Genomic DNA, 19818 nt, shown 5'->3' on the forward strand with positions numbered 1-19818 from the left:
GGGTTAAATGCCTAATTGAAAGACCTGAAACTATGAAACCACTGGAAGAAAGCATAGGAAAATGTCATGATTTGAATGTTTGCTTCTTCTGAAATCTCATGTCTAAACTTAATCCCTAATGTGGCAGTATGGAGAAGTGGGGCTTTTATGAGGTGATTGGGTCATGAGAGCTCTGCTCTCATAAATGGATTAATCCATGAATGGGCTAACGGACTAATAGGTTATCATGGGAGTGGGACTGATGTCTTTATACAAAGAGGAAGAGAGTCCTGAGCTACCATGATCAGCCCCCTCACCATGTAATGCCCTGTACTGTCTCAGGACTCTACAGAGACCCCATCAGCAAGAAGGCTCTCACCATAAGTGGCCCCTGGGCCTTGGACTTCTCAGCCTCCATAACTGTGAGAAATAAATTCCTCCACTGTGTAAAGAATATGCATAAAACATTTTCAAAATGCATTAAAGTAGTATAGCTCAAAAAATAAATACAACCACTTTAAAAAACATAATAATGCTGATTTGTTATAAATTGATATTTATTTAATAGACACCTGTATAGTACTTACACTTTATTGTGCTAGGCTCTTGTCTTAGTGTTTTGAACATCATAATTCATTTAATTTTTATATCATAATCCCCATTTCACAGACGAGCAATCTGCAGCACAGAGTGTAAGTAACTTGCTCATCACACAAGTAATTTTCAAGCACCAACTACTTTTTTTAAAAAGCCGAATGTTGGGTTTATTAATAGGTTTTGTCTTAGTTAGAGATGTGAAATTTATTGAATATCTTACTGAGTATTAAGTAGCTGCTGTGGTCCAGGCACCTTGTTAGGTCCCAGGTATACAAAAATGAGCCAATTGTGGTCACTGCCTTTATGGAACTTGCTTAGAGGTGGGAGAGAGAGATGAGTGAGCCAGCACTTTTAATACATCTAGCTAGGATGAAATGGGAGCACAGAAGAGGAACATATAAATCAGACTGGAGGGTCTCTAAGGGCTTCTTCAGGAAGATAATACTTTATGTATAATTTGAAATATAGTAGAAATGTAGCAATGGGAAAAAGGAAAAGGAAGAGAAATACTTTTCAGGGGAAAGAATTAACATATTTGTAGAGGTGATTATTAGCAAATTGGCCACATCCTAATTCGTAAGTATATATGGATTTTTCAAACCTTTTATTTTATATGTAAGAGCTAAATGCCTTAGTTTCATCTTCAAAACTCAGGAATTGAAATTTAACTTATACATAAACGGAAATTTTTTCTGCAGTCTTATTTTTGTTTTTACATTTTTTAAAACACTTTTTGCACTGAGCTGAGATCGTGCCATTGCACTCCAGCCTGGGCGACAGTGAAACTCCATCTCAAACAAAACAAAACAAAACAAAGCAAAAAACTTGTATTTTAAGTTTAGGGCTATATGTGTAGGTATGTTATATAAATAAATTTGTGTCCTAGAGGTTTATTGTACATATTATTTCGTAAGCCAGGTATTAAGTCTGGTACCTTTCAGTTATTTTTCCTGATCCTCTCCCTCCTCCCACCCTCCACTCTCCAATAGGCCCCAGTATGTGTTGTTCCCCTCTATGTGTCCATGTGTTCTCATCATTTAGTTCCCTCTTATAAGTGAGAACATGCAGTACTTGGTTTTCTGCTACTGCATTAATTTGCTAAGCATAATGGTGTCTAGCTCCATCCATGTTTCTGCGAAGGACATGAATTCATTCTTTTTTATGGCTGCATAGTATTTCATGGTGTGTATCTACCACATTTTCTTTATCCAGTCTATCACTGATGGACATTTAGGTTGATTCCATGTCTTTGCTGACCTCTTTTAGAAAATGCATGTTGAATGTCTGTCAAGGTGAAAGATCGTTTAATTGCTCCTTCCATTTGTGTTGATTCCACCTGCTGAGTTAATGAAAATTTCATCTCCCTATCCTTTACTCGTTCTAGACCAGTGGGCCTCACATCAGAATCATATGGGGAACTTGAAAACCAACTGGGTCCTACCTCCAGAGACTCTTATTTAACTAGTAAATTTTGGGTATGAAACTTTTAGAAGCTCTTAGATAATACCCACAAGTAGCTCAAGGTTAAAAAGTATTGTCCTGATAAACAATGGAAGAATTCTGGCTCATAAACTTTCTTGTTCTTCCAAGGAATTCCATGGTTACTAGTGTTTTTGTATACGTGGCAGCAGAACACATAGTTTAAAGTCTGGTACATACTATGCAATCAAACTTTATTGAATAAGGCTTTCTAAATGCACATCCATATGCACATACAAATATCTACTTTCAAAAATTAAAAATTGGTCAAAGTGTGGTACTTGTGTCAAATTTAAAATTTGATTTTAATGTAGAATTCATGTACAGCTTTTGTTTTAAGGAAAATATAGAATTTAAAACAATTTATTGTTTGTTTGTTTTGAGGCAGAGTCTCTGTTGCCCAGATGCCATCTCAGCTCACCGCAACCTCCACCGCCCAGGTTCAAGCAGTTCTCCTGCCTCAGCTTCCCATATAGCTGGGTCTACAGGTGTGCACCACCATGCCCTGCTAATTTTTGTATTTTTTAGTAAAGACAAGGTTTCCCCATGTTGGCCAGGCTGATCTCGAACTCCTGACCTCAAGTGATCCGCCCGCCTTGGCCTCCCAAAGTGCTGGGATTACAGGCATGCGCCACGGGCCAGGCTTAATTTTTTCTTTATTGATGAGGCTCTTCTTTTATTATGAAAATATCCCCAAAATTAAGATTGTGAATTAGACATATTTTCTATCTTTTAACAGATGGAAATTAAGTTCATATACATATGTTTCTTAGCTTACCATGTTAGAGTATATGAGTTCTTGATGCTGTTATGTAAATTTCTCATTCCCATTGTGCATTAGTATTGATAGTGTCTAAAACAAATGGATGTAATTGCACAAAATGAAGACCTGAGGAAATTATTAGGCAACCCAACGACAAACCTTTTGCCCAATAATTTGGACATTATAGGTAGAAATTCTATGAGAATTTGGATCATTTACATAATTACTTCGGTTTTATCCTTAGCTTTTATTAAATTAGTATACAAATATTTGAACATTTTATCTTAAGATAAATTACCTGGGTGGGAGAAATGTAAATTAATCTTTGAATGTTTTACCCCTTGTATTCAGACAATTATTAAACTCTCTATGCTTTATTTTTTATACCTGGGACATTCTATAGAGTTCTATATGCTAATATTGTTGTTACAAATATATTCATGATATTTTCCCAATATTGAGAAGACCGCATAAGTCCGGAGCCTAAATTTTTTCAGATACTATGGTTTTCCTTTTTATATCTACTCGACGTGTCTGAAATCTGTTCTTTCTTCAAATACTAATTACAAATACATTTTTTTAAATAAAGTAATCTAACCTACCTACGATATATTCCAATTTTAAGGTAATATTTATGAATGCATATTGCTAGAGATTTCTTTCTTGAATTGGAGCCCTGTATAGGTAAGAAATAGGGAATAAAAATAAAAATATTCAGCAATAGAAGATGCTTATTAGCCAACTTGTCTTCTCCTTTCAAGGACATTCTAAATTTTAAGCATTTTAAGGTTGAGTTCTAGATCTATTCTATTTTTATTAGTAGACAGAAAGCAGTCTTGAATCAGGGATTAGGAAAGCTTACAGGTTATTACGAAAGCTCTTTTTAGAAAAATCATAGCTATTAGGCTGCTGCTGAGAAAGTTGAGCTTCGTTCAAAGAATCTCTTAATCATCTTTCCTATTGCTGAAGCTGCAGTTAACATATAGAAAAGAGTGTTCTTCCATTTAATGAATTCCCAAATGCTGTGGCATTTATTAAGGAAATATTTAAGTAGAACCATTATTCAGAGGATATTTTATTCTTTCCTTACTACCACTGCCCTGTCTCCATCTTATTAGTTTCCTAGTGGGAGGTTAAAAGAAATATACAAGAATGGATTGTATTCCCTGTCTGGCCTTATTCCTTACTTAACTTTGTACTTCACTGGCACAAAAATAAAAATAGGTTCAGACTCTAATGATGCTGATTAAGAAAACTCTCAAGCAGGTTACATGTTATTTAGCCCTACTACAATTCTAGCTGTTTTTATTTAGCCTTTTAACTTCATAATTAATATGAATAAAATTAAAGTCATGAGTATTCACTTCTTTTCAGTGTATATTTATAGAGTATATAGTATAAATGAGGCATGGTATTCAGTTATGAAATACAAAGATGAATAACAGAAAGTTAGGTCCTGGCACAGAACCATACAGTCTAGTTAGAGGGCGGAGATAAATATAGACTTATACAAGGTGATAAGCCCCTAATAGGAAGAGCACACCTGATGAGCACTCAGCCAGACTTGGGAGAACAGCAGACGTCCAGGACGAAGTGTACAGATCTGCCTATATGGATAAATATGAGTGAACAACTGTAAACATTTTGATGTAGTTGAACCTTAAGAATCTGTGGAAGGGTGGACAAAAGTGAAAGGATAAATACCATCTCTTTGGGGATACTGCCACAATACAAGCAAATAGTTAAATTAGTCTAGATCTGAATTACATCTGCAAAAGAAGACATAGGGCAAGAAAGGTAAAAATATCTGGATTAGAGGCCAGGCATGGTGGCTCACGCCTGTAATCCCAGCACTTTGGGAAGCCAAGGTGGGTGGATCACTTGAGGTCAGGAGTTCGAGACCAGCCTGGCCAATATGATGAAACACTGTCTGTACTAAAAGATACAAAAATTAGCTGAGTGTGGTGCCACACGCCTGTAGTCCCAGCTACTTGGAAGGCTGAGGTGGGAGAATCGCTTGCACTCGGGAGGCGGAGGTTGCAGTGAGCCAAGATCATGCCACTGCACTCCAGCCTGGGTGACAGAGTGAGACTCCTTCTCAAAGGAAAAAAACAAAAAGAAAGAAGAAAGAAAGAAAGACAGAAAGAAAGAAAGAAAGAAAGAAAGAAAGAAAGAAAGAAAGAAAGAAAGAAAGAAAGAACGAACCTGGATCCTTGAATGCCAATTAGAACCTTTGGTTTTAAGAGGCATATCTCCTCCCAGTCTGTAACAAATCTAATTACAACAACAACTCAAAAAAGGCATTATTTGCCCATTTTTCTCATTCTTGTGAAATCTTCCTGATTCAATGTCAGGCAGAATGATTATAGACCCTATATCTTGCTATATTGACACCTGAACTTGGGGTTCTTATGATTTGGATTTTATAGGGAGAAAAAAAGAGTTAGTTCAATTTAATGTAAGATCAAGGAGGCATAAATATATGCATATAAACCATAATGACATATAATACAGTTCTAATATTAATTTCATATTCTTCCCCAATAAATAAAATACGTTACCCAGATAAGTTTGAAAAAACAAGGAGTCTCCTCTGGGGCAGTCTAGGTTTCTCTCCTTTTTTCATCTTCAAATTTGGCTGAGACTCTTCTGTGTGTCTCACACTGTTCTTGTTCCACATGAGTCTGAGGGATTAATTGTACAGAGATTTTATCTCCAGATTGTCTCAGTTTTCATTTGCACTCCTCAGGTTGCTTTTTATTACCAGGATTACTAAGGACATGATTTTTGTTTTTGTTTGCAATTCTGCCTGCAAAATTTCTGCCACCACTTATTGTCAATAACCCGGTTTGCTTGAAATTTCCATCCTTTTTCCAATCCAAACACTTTGTAGTTGTTGATCATTGTCTCTGTGATCTGGCCCTGATGTGAAAATAGGCTAAGTGTATTAAACTATACTCTTATTTTTGAGAAGAGTAACTTTCCTATTGGAGTCTGGAAGCTCAAAAACAATATCCCACTAGCAGCTCAGTCTGTCAATCAAGAAGGGTTTGTGGTGTGCTTATGAATTTCCAAACATTGTGCTAAGCACAGGGAATAACAAAATGAATGAGACCAAATCTCTGCTTTCAGGGAGCGTACAGTCAAGTGGACAGAAACATTGTGTACTGATACTTTCATATAGTGTGGTCCAACATCCTCTTCAGCCTCAGCAGCTTAGGTATTTTGTTTGACCACTCAAAGCTCAATGCCTTGTGGATGATAAATATAGACCCTGCATTTATATCAGAGCATTTCGCCACCCTATTGCAGGTTATATTTCCCTTGTCAATGTTCTCTTCACCTATTCTACTTATCTCTATTACCACATATGGCATGATTCATTTTTTCAGTCAAATTTATTCAGTTTCTTGAGAAAAATTCACCCTTTTAAGAGGACAGTATGCGCTTTGACAGCCATATACACTCAGGTGACTACTCCCACAGTCAAGACATGGACATAGTCTATTACCCCAAAAAGTTCACTTTTGCGTCTTCCTAGTCAAATGTCTCCCTCTGCAACTGATATGATTATTGTCCCTGCTGTTTTGCCTTTCACCAAATGTCATATATATATGGAATCATAGAGTATACAGCCTTTTTGTCTGGCTCCTTTCATTTGGCACAATGCTTTTAAAGTCATTTATGTTGTTACATAAACTAGTGAATTTTTGTTGTTGTTGTTTAGTATTCCAATGCATAAAAGTGACAAATTTCATGTATAAAAGTGCCATATTAACAAGGGCTGTTTGCTGATTTTTGCGATTAAAGGTGCCCCTTTTTAATTTTCCTTGCCTCATCATACTGAGTGGGGTGTCCAGTACAAAGTTGAATAGAAGTGGTAACAGTGCACATCTTTGCCTTGTTCTCTATTTTGGGGGAAAGTATTCAGTCTCTAGCATACAGTGTAATGCTAACTGAAGGCATTTAAAGCTAAATCTTTTTTCTATGAGTTCCTAAGAATCATATCCATGGAGAATGTCTCACAGCAATTCCTTTGACACTGGGTGATACCTCTTCTCCAGTTAGATGTCTACAACACCCTGTAGCTTCTGCAATCCGTAACATGCCACAGGCTGCTAGCAGCTATAGATGGCTGCCTGTGGCATGTTATGGATTGCAGAAGCTGTGGAGTCTTTCAAGAATCTCTTCTGGGTTTCTTTAATTAACTTACTTATTTATTTAAAGACAAGGTCTTGCTCCATCACCCAGGCTAGAGTGCAGTGGTGCTATCATGGATCACTGCAGCCTCAACCTCCTGGGCTCAAGTTATCTTCCCGCCTCAGCCTCCTGAGTAGCTGGGACTTCAGGTGCATGCCACCAGACCCAGCTAATTTTTCTATTTTTTGTAGAGACAGGGTCTCACTATGTTGCTAAGGCTGGTCTTCGACCCCTGGGCTTAAGTGACCTTCCCATCTCCCAAACTGCTAGGATTACAGGTGTAAGCCACCATTTCTGGCCACCTGGGCTTCTTTTAAAATAATCCTTGTGCCTGTTCTCTTCCAATGGGCCCTTCCTCAGTTCATGGGATACATATACAACTCTGACCTACCGTCAGCTTGCTCACAGTGTTGCCACCACTCTGACACCAGGAGCATTTTATAGACACCAGCCATGTTACCCAAGTTGCAGGCCTCATGAAGCAGGTTTTGTAGGTGGGCTACTTGAAGCACCACCCCCATGGCTTCAGTGAAGGGAAGCAACACTCAATCCTCTCCCAGAAGGAGCTCAAGGAAAACACCACAAACAGCAATAGCTTTCTCCAAAGACATCCTCTCTTCCAGTACTTTCATACTCAGTTGTTTTACTTGCTTGAGTGATTGTGGGCTGAAGAACATAAAACTGGTTTAGGGCCAGACCGTTGCAAATCCTTCATAAGGGTTCAAATGCCTTCTTTTGAAAGGTGTGAGTGCTTTCTTCTGCAGTTGTATTTCTTTGGGGACTTTAGTTAGCATGGAGGCAAAACAGTCCAACTTTATAACTGTATTACAAATTAATGAACTAATACTAGAAGATTAACCTTTCAACCTCAACTTGGTATTTTTCCAACTATACAACACTATTTCAATTTGTATCTAATACATAATGAGCCAGGAGAATGATATCCATGAATAGGCACATCAAGTAAGGAATAGCTATGTGCATATACTTCTTTAATTACTGTAATATATTTCCATGATTTAGGAATTGTGGAGGAAGTTACTAAGGGAAAAAATGAAGGTGAGATTAGATAAGACTGACAGAATTGCAAAGAGTAAATATTTAACCGCATGTCAGAGTAGGAGCCATAGTGTTAAGTTTTTTTTTAAAGTAGAACCTTGCTTTGAAGTGAAATCTCTTATTTCATTCAATATATGTTTATTAAAACCCACCTAGGTAGGATGTTGGGCACTAGATGTATTTTAGTGTAAGAATGTAAGTGCTCTGATGGAGCTTGCATTCCCAAGGGAGGAAGAGACAATAAGCAATTAACAAATTAATGAACATAGCCATTTTTGCTAGCGATAAGTCCATAAAATTAGGAAAATATGATATAGATTGAGTAGGCATGAGAATATGGTATAGTAGATAGACTCGAAGGCCTCTCTCTAAGGAGGTGACATTTGAGTTGAAACAAACAACAAGGATCCAGCTCTATGAAGATATGATGGCAGCTTGTTCCAGGCAGAGGAGACAGAAAGTAAGAATGCCCTAAGGCAGGAATATGATAAATTCATAGATTAGTCAAACGGCCATTGTGGCTGTGGCATAATAAGAGAGGTGGAGCATCATAGATGATGAGGTCAGACGGGCAGGCAGCAACTAGTTCATGTAGGGTCTCAAAGGTTATAGTAAGTCATTAGATTTATTCTAAGTGCAGCAGAAAGCTTTTTGGAGGGTTTTAAGCCAGGAAATGACATGTCTGATTAATGAATTTAAGACGTCATTCTCTCTACTGTGCAGAGTATAAATTCTAAGGAGCAAGAATAGAAGCTGGAACACCAATTAGGAAACTATTATCATGGTTTAAGTGAAAGATGATAATGGCCTAGAATAGGTAGTAAAGATGATGGGATGGATGGCAGTAAAGATGAACAGAAGTGATGGATGTGTGATATATACTTTTAAGGTAGAGCTGATGGGACTTGCTTATGGGTTGTACTTGGAATATGAATGAAAGAGCCTAACTCAGTCTTGAGCAATATGGCTGACTCAGAGGATTGGTTCAGAAAGTTTTAGAAATTAGTTTTCCATGAGATAATTTTGAGAAGCCCACTATACATTCAAGCAGAGGAGTCAAGCACATGCAGCTGCAAATGAATTGGAGTCCAGAGGTTAGTGGGAAGATCATGGTTGGAGATACAAATATGGGATTTGTTGGCATTTTGATGACAGCCAAGGGACTAGATAAGATATTGTAGGTAAACAGTGTTCAAGGACTGAACTCTGAAACATTCCAACACTTATAGGTGGAATATAAAATGTTACACTAATGCAGTACACTCAGATGGACAAACCACTAAGGTAGGAGAAAAGTCCCACGTGAATGTACATCACAGAAACCAAGAGAGTGAAATGTGTCACAAGAGAGAATGGTCAACTCTTGTCTAATGTTTCTGAGAGATGGAATAAAATGAGGAGAGAGAAATTACCATCGTACATGTCATGGGTGAATTTTTCATTTGTGTTACTCACCCTGACCCTCTACCCAAAGACAGCACGGTCTAAAACGAAGGCGACAATAAAGGTAGTTTATTTTGGTTTATGATGCCAGGGACTAGGAATGTAAGATTGATAAGAATGAAACAGAAAAAGAGGGAAAGTCAATACAAGCATGCACTAAGCTCATCAACACTTAGCCTATAGATAAATATTCTTCTCTTCCATCCCACAGGCAGTCAATCCTAAGGCACATTCTACATGGGAGGCCTGGAACCTTCTGAGAAGCTGTGTAGAATGTGCCTCAGGATTGACTGCCTGTGGGATAGAAGAGAAGAACATCTATCTATAGGCTTTCCTTCCCCAGTGGTCAAAAGTTGTTCATGGAGTGTTACAGTTCCAGGTTTTCACAAGCTCCACTATTGAGAGATGCTGTCTTTAGTGGAATCAAAGAAACATCAGAGCAGGAAGATAGAGATATGAGGTACAGCTAAGACAAGGTATTGTTTGGTTATATTTGCAGAAAGCTGGTTGCCATAGCAATACGTGAAATAAAAGGTGACCATAAAGAATGTAAGATGGGGCATAATAAGGTCTGAAACTATCCGTTCCTTGCACCACTCAGATGTGCTTAGTTTATTGCAGAATCCTCAAGGTAATGAATGGCCTTAATTTCTACAACACATTTAATATTGAGGGATTAATTGAGTAAGCTATAGTCCCCACTGCTGCAACTGGGACTAAGATTATAATTTATGTTCATCAACAGCCTTCTCTATCTAAAGATAGTAAAAAGATAATAAGGGAATATTGTGGACAACTTTATGCTTATACATTTGATGACTTAGATGAAATGAAAAAAAAAATCCTGGAAAGACACAAACTACCAAAGCTTACACAAGAAAGCATAAATAACCACAATAGCCTTATACCCATGAAATAAATTGAATTTGTAGTTAAATATATTCCCATGAAGAAAACTCTAGGCCTCAATGACTTCCCTGGAATAGTCTAATTGATATTTAAAGAAGATATAATATTAATTCAACCAACTTTTCCAGAAAAATGAAGAGATGGGAATATTTCTGAACCGATGCTATGAGACAGTAGTTTCCTTGATACCAAATTCAGACAACTATTACAAGAAATGAAAACTACAGACCAGTATTCCTTATGCACATAGATGTAAACATTCTTAAAATTCAGCAAGGTAAATCTATGAACACTTAAAATATATAATACATCATAATCTAGTGGTATTTATGTCAGGAATGCAAGGTTAGTTTAGTATTACAAAAATTAGTACATTTTACTAGGTGTGGTGGCTCACTCCTGTAATTCCAGTGCTTTGGGGGGAGAGGGGAAGATCACTTGAGGCCAGGAGTTCAAGACGAGCCTGGGCAACATAGCAAGTCCCCATCTCTGCAAAAATAAATAAATAAATAAATAAATAAATAAATAAATAAATAATAAAAATTAGCCAGACATTATGGTGAGCACCTGAAGACTCAGATACTTGGGAGGCTGATGTGGGAGAATTGCTTGAGCTCAGGAGCTTGAGAACAGCCAGGAGCAACATAGCAAGACCTTATCTTTATTGAAAACATAAGTTAGCCAGGCACCATAGTACACACCTGTAGTCCTAGCTACTCAGGAGCCTGAGGCAGGAGAATCACTTGAGCCCAGGAATTCAAAGTTATGGTGAGCTATGGTCATGCCATAGTCTGGGCTCCAGCCTGGGTGATAGAGCAAGACTTTGTCTCTAAAAGAAAAGAAAAAAATATATAAAAGACTTCAGATTGAAAAGGTAGAAGTAGTAAAATTATTCACAGGCAGCATCTTTGCAGAAAATCCTATGGAGTCTACACAAAGCTACTAGAACTTATAGGAATTTAGCAGGGTTCCAAGATATAAGATTAATATCCCCAGATCAATTATTTTTTGGTACACTAGCACTCAGAAATTAAAATAAAAACAATATAATTTGCAATGGTATCGAAACATGAAATATGTAAGGATAAGTTAGACACAATATATGCAAAACTTGTGCTGTGAAAAACTACAAATATTTATGTAATATAGTTTTAAAAACCTACATAAATGGAAAGGTATATTGTGTTTGTGCATTAGAAGACTTAGTATTGTTAGCATGTCAATTTTCTCCAAATTGATCTATAGATTCAACTCACCCCAAACAAAATCTGGGCAAGTTTTTTTTATTTTTCACAGTAATTGACAAGCTTACTCTTAAATTTACATAGAGATACAAAGGACTCTAGGAGAGCCAAAATAAATTTGAAAAAGAAGAGCAAAGCTGAAGACAAATTCTATCTGAATTAAAGACATAAAGCTATAGTAATCAAGAGAGTATAGTATTGATGTCAAGATAGATAAGTATACCAACAGCAAAGAATAGAGATTCCAGAATTATATCTACACATATGAACAACAAATATTGACAAAAATGATTCTTAGTGAAAGAAGTCTTTTATTTAACAAATGGTACTTGAAACAATGAATATCCTATTGAAAAGAAAATGAAAAGAAAAAAAGAACTTCAATCCATAATTCATAACATATATATAAAAAGTTAACTCAAAGTGAATCATTACCCGAAATGTAAATCGAAAAGCTGTAAAATTTCTAAAAGAAAACATAGGAGAAACTTAAGTGATTTGCGGTTAGGCAATAATTTTCTAGGCATGACACTAGACCTGGAGGACATTATGCTAAGTAAAATAAGCCAAACACAGAAAAAAAAATTACATGATCTCACTTATATAAGGAATCTTTTTTCAAAATGGTCAAATATACAGAGAAAAAGGATAAAACAGTGGTTGGGGGAGTGGAGGTAGGAAATGGGGAGATGGAGGTCAAACGATACAAGTAGCAGATATGAGGATAAATAAGCGTAGGAGACTCTCTCTCAATAAATAAATAAATAAATAAATAAACCTAGGGGTCTAATGTGCAACATGAGGACTAGAGCTAACAACATTGTATTGTATTAGGAATTCCTCTCAAATAAGTAGATTTTAGCTGCTCTTGTCACACAAAAAAGGCAACTGTTAGATGACAGGTGAGTATGCTTCAATACAGTAACCATTTTACTATCTATACATAGCCTAAAAGTCATGCTGTAAACCTCATATATACAAAATAAGATTTATTATTTTTTAAAAAAAGAGAGAATGAAAAGACAAGCCATTGACTGGGAGATAATATTTGCAAATCATTTACGTAATAAAGGGCTAATATCTGTAATATATAAGAAACTGTTACAACTCAGTAATAACAGAAAGACACAATTAGAAAATAGGCAAAAATTTGAATATACTCATACACCAAAGAAGTTATATGAATGGCAAGTAAGCACATGAAAAGATGGTCACCATTATTAATAATGAGGGAAATGTAAATCAAAATCTCAATTAACTACAACTATTAGCATGCCTAAATTTAAAATGACTCACGGCACATACCAGGTGTTGGCAGGGATGTAGAGCCACTGGAACTCTCATTCATTCCTGGCCAAGAGCAGTTCAGTGGATTCTTTAAAAAGGTAGTCTTACACCTACTGTATGGAACAGCCATTGTACTCCAAGGTTACTCAAGAAAAATAAAAGCACATTTCCATAAAAGATTTGTACCTAAATATGCATAGCTGGTTTAACAGCCAAAAGCTGTAAATAATACAAATGGGCATCGATATGATTGGGTATATTATCATTTAAGAAAACACTACTCAGTATAAAGGGAAGTACTACCAGTATCTACAACAACACAGATAATCCTCTCAATCAGTATGTACAGGGACAGAAGATAGTTATAGAAACTGCATATTTTATTGTTTCATTTACATAAAATTCTAGAGATGCCAATGAATTTGTAGTGGCAGAAAGCAGATCAGTGGTTGACTGGGGAGGTAGTAGCAGAGGGTACAGAAGGAAGGGATTGAAAAGGGGCATAGGCAAACTTTGAGGGGTGAGGGCTTTGTTTGTTATTTTGGTTGTGATGTTGGCTTTACAGATATGTTCATGTGTCAAAATTTATCAAATTGTGCACCTTAAGCATGTTCAATTTACCCTATGTCAATTATACCTCAATAAAGCTAATACAAAGAGGGACAGAGATACTTGGTACAGGTAAGGCCAGATACTGCTGTGATACTCATGTGCTAAACTGGTTGCTCAACAATAACTGAGAAAAGAAAGGTGATTCAAAAAGATTTGAGGTACAGCACCAGAAGTATCTGATATAGTAGTAGCAGACTGCGGACAACGAAGCCCAAATAGTAATGTAGGCAGGAAATAATCATCATCATCATAAACTAAAATTGTATAATATTGGCCAGACACGGTGGCTCACACCTGTAATCCCAGCACTTTGGGAGGCCAAGGTGGGCAGATCACTTGAAGCCAGGAGTTCAAGACCATCCTGGCCAACAGGGTAAGACCCCATCTCTACTAAAAATACAAAAATCAGCTGGGCGTGGTAGCATGGGCCTGTAGTCACTGCTACTCAGGAGGCTGAGGCATGAAAATCTCTTGAACCCAGGAGGCAGAGGCTGCAGTGAGCTGAGATCATGCCACTACACTCCAGCCTGGGTGACAGAGCGAGTCTCCGTCTCAAAAAAAAATTGTATTAATATAATATTTATTACCACCAGACTCTTAATATTATAAACACACATATTTTACATATATATATTAGTACCTTATAATGTATATTTCTTTATAACTATAGATTTTTATATATTGTATAATTGTAAAATAGCTATAATCGATATATTTCATATATAAATATGTATTTTCTTATAATAAACCCAGTAATGCCATATAAATAGTAGTACTATATGTAGTAGTTGGCACTATATTTAAACCCAGGAATGGGTTATCTCCATTTTAAAGATGAAAAAACTGAGACTCAGAGAGCCTTAGCTAGTGTCTTGGTGAGTTTGGGTTGTTATAACAAATTATCATTGACTAGGTGATTTAAACAACAGAAATTTATTCCTCAGATTTCGAGGCTGTGAAGTCCAAGATAAGGGAGCCAGAGTGGTTGGGTTCTGACCCTTTTCCTGGTTTGTAAGTAGCTGCCTTCCTGCTGTGTCCTCATAGTGGAAAGAGAGAAGAGAGAGGAAGCAATCTCTCTCTTGTCTCTTCTTACAAGGGCACTAATCCCATCATGAGGGCTCTACTGTTATAATCTAATTGCCTCCCAAAAAGCCCACCTCCAAATACCATCACATTGGTATTATGAATTTGGGGGAAGCATAAACATGCAGTCCCTAACAGCTGGTAAGGGGCTGAGTCCACTCGTACTAAGTAGATAATATTGAAAAGTGTCTGTGAAGGTAAATATAGATATAGACAGATACAGACAGTAGCTCAGAGGGATGAGTGGGAAAGAACCAAGCATTAAGGAAGAATTTTTAAATTAAAGATGGTAAATGCTAATATAGCTGTGTATAGATAGATAGAATGATCCAGAAGAAAGGTTAAAAAACCAAACACTGCATGTTCTCACTCATAGGTGGGAATTGAACAATGAGAACACATGGACACAGAAAGGGGAACATCACGCACCGGGGACTGTTGTGGGGTGGGGGGAGGGGGAGGGATAGCATTAGCAGATATACCTAATGCTAAATGACGAGTTAATGAGTGCAGCACACCAACATGGCACATGTATACATATGTAACAAACCTGCACGTTGTGCACATGTACCCTAAAACTTAAAGTATAATAATTATAAAATTTAAAAAAAAATTATGATTCCAAGGAAACAATATAAATACAGGAGTGACGTCTTGGGAAAGCAAGCCATGTAACGATTCTGTGATGAACTAATCTGTTGAGACCCCGCATTAGAACTGCATCCAACGCCCTTTTAACCTCCCAACCCACCTTTCTAACTTCATCTTTTGTTGGTCCCCATCTCATACATTAAACATCTCTAATTATTCTGAAGACAACATGTTTTCCATTTCTCTGAGCCTTCGCCCTACTTTTAAACTCCTATAAGAACATCTCTCACATAACTACCATATAGTGACCCCTAACCTCATTCTTCAAAACCTGGTTCAAATATCGGTATCTTTGTGTAACTTTCTCCAGCTTCCTAACTTCAAGTCCACTACTCCCTTCCTTGCTACTCGCAGAACATGTGACCTCTTATAGTTCTTATCACACTACATGGAAATATTTGTTTATACATCTTCTTCCTCCATTAGATGGTTACATTCTTGAAGACTGGGCTATATATTTTATTTTAAAAAATTTTATCACCTTATCAAGCACAGTGCCCATCATTGTGTTTGTTCTCAAAATGTGTGTCAGTGAGTGAAAATATGAATAAAATGTAACTGGCACAACTGAAACTCAGGACATATTTACATGTAGGAAGAACTTTCAGTAGTTGATAGTAACTCAGTAGAGAACTGCTCTACCATTTTAAACATTGCCTCTGTTAGCACAAAATAATATAGAGTGTAAAATGCCCAGGGCCACTAAGATAATGCCCCTAGGCTCAAGACTCCCACCTAAAACATTGCCTGATCTCTTCCCCATGTAAAGCTGTTTGCTTTGTCTCCTGGTATCAGATGACCAGGGGACATGAAGATGGCATGAGTGTCCCTAGGCTACTAGCAATTCTGTTGAGGGAGATGGTATAGTTTTCCACTGAGCTATGTAGAAAGATTAAATTGAGCCACAAAGGCTAAAGGACCTGCCTGGGGCTAAAGAAAGTTGACGTTTGAGTCCTGCAAGCTCTGGCCCTACTCATACATTTGGCGCACAACCCTCTTTACTTCAGCAAACCTGCTAATAGTTTCAGCACTTACAGTGATAAAGCAGAAAATATAAACAATGTTTTGCCTCAGTAGCAGGCCTTTTCTGTGGGTGCCAATTCTCTGCTGCAGTTTTTCTTCAACAAGTTGAGAGAACTAATGAAAAATGTTCTCTTTTTTATATGTATAAAATACATCTTAGCTCTAAAGCTGATCCTGGTATACCATGCCCAATGTGAGCCTTCTACTTCCTATTTGAGATTTACAGCCAATTTTGAATTTGCTGCTGCTGCTGTTTGTTTCCCATCCTATTTCTCAGGGCTAGCAAATCTATAAATAGTTTACATGCAGTTCAATTTTTAGTCTATTTTCTCATCAGATTCTCCGGCTTTGAGCCTTCTAAAATGGCAAGAGTAACCAGAATTGGACTTAGGGGATGCGAAATGGTACTTGGCAAAGGTGTGACTGACACCTTCTCTCTCACCCCCTTATTCTTTTCCTTCATCATCAAATTTTCTACATTGAAAAGTCCTTGCTCTCTCAGAAACAGACTGCCCCCCACCCCATTAGAGCTGTGTCTTTGTGTGATGGCCTGATCAGATCCTGAGTTTATTTCATTTCTGTTACAGTCAAAACTGTCTCTGTATATGCCTATCTATATTTAATGGTTTTCTCTTGGGACTCAAGTAATTCATATTTTATGTGAAGTAACTTAATTTTATGATGTGTCTGGTCTAAATAGATTTTTTCCCTCTCTACTCCTCTAAGACAATGACAATTTGATTTCCCATTTATGGTAACATTAATGTAATCTCCTAGTACTTAAGCACATCACTTCTGTCCAGTTTCTAAGAGCAATCTCATTTGCCAAGCATCCTATTGAGTGCAATGCTTAATACAGACCTAGCACCACCAACATTAAGGAGAACTTTGGCTGAGTAACCAATCATAGATGAAGGGGGAACAAAAAATCCTCATGATGGCTTTTCCTCTTTGTCATGCTTTCCAGTTGATAAGCTATCACCCGCCTAGTTTCAGAAAAGTTGTAAAACCGCTTCTGCATACAGGCATAAATTGTTCATGTTAGATTTCCGTTTTAAATATTATGAATATCATCCTAGTAAAGATCCTCATATCATATTAGTTTGAATGGCATCAAAAAATATCTAAAATCTTCCATTGCTTGTCATTAGTGATACCCATATACTCCTTTCCACTGCCAATATTGCTGTCAATCAGGTAAATTAGTGCTAAGAAAAGTGCTCTACTCAAATAAAGCAGACTGGGCCTGGAGGTGTTCATTCTAGTTCCATTGTTCTTAGATACCATGCTGCTCTGACATAATAGCAATGGGGATGAATCTCTGACATCGTGCATTTTAACTAGAATATTTTGACATTCTGTTTTACTTGTTATACTCACTTCTAAGGGAGAAAAAAGAGGATACTTTCTATTTTGCACAAAAAAAGTATATTTTTTGGAAGTCATTTTTAAAAGATTTAGTCAAATTCAATTTTACGGAATCATATACATCTATTTTTAAATACTCTAGAAATGCATGACTTATGTTACCACATAGCTTTTATTTCAACTCTTCTTTTCAATCAAGATCAATCCACCTTCTCCCACTTACTCTGCAATATATCTGTACCAGATTTCTTCGGGTAGCTCCTGTGCAAATTAGGCTGGGCCCAAGGAATTTCTAAATTTCAATTAAAAGTATTTATAATTTCTTAATGCAAATATTAGAATATCATCAGGACACTAATGATGCTCTGGGCCACATCTTCTGTTCCTCTATTCTAAGAGTGTAGCTTTAGAGCTCACCTAATGCCTAGCTGAGCCAGGGTTTCACATGAAAGTTGACTGGCTGAGTTTCAAGCTAGATAAAACAGAGGTGATGATGTTAAGGACAGAGGGCTAAGACAGGGCCAGGGACATTATTCTCTGGAGCCAGCTGAGAGCATTCTAACTTCTCACAAATGTGCTTTGCCCATACGTCCATTATCTGTTGAATTGCAATTTTTCAAAAGATGCCACCAGCAGATTGTACACTGCTTGAAGGCAGGGTCCCTCATGTTCCCTCTTGCATCGCTGGAACATAGTGTAAAGCCTGGCATGTAAGAAGAAACCAGTACATACGCATCAAATGAGTGGATGGGCGGATGGATGGATGAATGAATGAATGAATGAATGAACACTCTGTATAAACCAATAAGTGGTTTATATTAATCCTAATCCTCAATACTGTGCTGACAAATCTTTTGATTTTAACTGCAAAAAAAAGCTTAATAAGGTGTATTACAGCTTCAAACTTAACACCCAGGACAGCAGAGATATCAAACAGAGCCTTTGTGCTAACTAAGCATAGTTGACTTCCTTCAAGAGCCTAGACAGATGCAGCCTCACACAAGGGTGAACAGCTTGACCAGGTGAATGAAGTCTGGATTTCAGCTCTGACTCAGCCTCTTAGTCAGAAGCCCTGGTGCTGGATGCAATCTGGAAGCCCCATAGAATACCAACTCTTACTGATAGTTATAAGTAAACAGAGAATTGTTCTTTGTAGATAAGATAATGCTTTAATGTTAATAGATTCCTAATGGCTATTTAAGCCATTGCACCTATTGCTACCCCAGGCTTATGACTTTTAAATTTCCAATGCTTTAAGTTTATATATATATATTCTAGAGTAGTTTTTCCAAGGAAGCGATTGAAAACATTAAGTAATGATTCTCTGCTAATTTAACAAATGAGAATTCTTGACAAGCCATTTTGCTAACAGACAATCAAAATCAAATGTAAGGACATTTCAACAGTGAACCAACAAACATTATACTGAGAATTTATAGTCAAGTGTGGGGGCTCATGCCTGTAATCCCAACACTTTGGGAAGCCAAGGCGAGAGCATCACTTGAACCCAGGAGTTTGAGACAAGCCTGTGCAACATAGTGAGACCCTATCTTGATTTTTTTTTTTTTTTTTGACACAGAGTCTCACTCTGTTGCCCAGGCTGGAGGGCAGTGGCACAATCTCCACTCACTGCAACCTCCACCTCCCAGGTTCAAGCAATTCTCCTGCCTCAGCCTCCCCAGTAGCTGGGATTACAGGTGTCTGCCACCATGCCCAGCTAATTTTTGTATTTTTAGTAGAGACGGGGTTTCTCCGTGTTGGCCAGGGTGGTCTGGAACTCCTGACCTCAAGTGATATACCCACCTCGGCCTCCCAAAGTGCAGGAATTCCAGGCATGAGCCACCATGCCCAGCCAAAATTTTTTTTTTAACCAGGCATGATGATACATACCTGTAGTTCCAGCTACTTAAGAGGCTGAAGTGGGAGAATTTGCCTGAGTTCAGGAGGGTGAGGCTTCTGTGAGCCGGGATCATGCCACTGCACTCTTACCTAGGTGAAAAAGCGAGACGCTGTCTCAAAATGTAAAAAATAATAAATAAACAAAGAAAGAATTTACTATAAAATTAGTTATGTTTACTATTTAAGGAAGCCTACAAATAGCTAAGGGCAAGCTGAAGGTCA

This window comes from Gorilla gorilla, chromosome 7, assembly GCF_029281585.2.
Source record: "Gorilla gorilla gorilla isolate KB3781 chromosome 7, NHGRI_mGorGor1-v2.1_pri, whole genome shotgun sequence".
Taxonomy (NCBI): domain Eukaryota; kingdom Metazoa; phylum Chordata; class Mammalia; order Primates; family Hominidae; genus Gorilla; species Gorilla gorilla.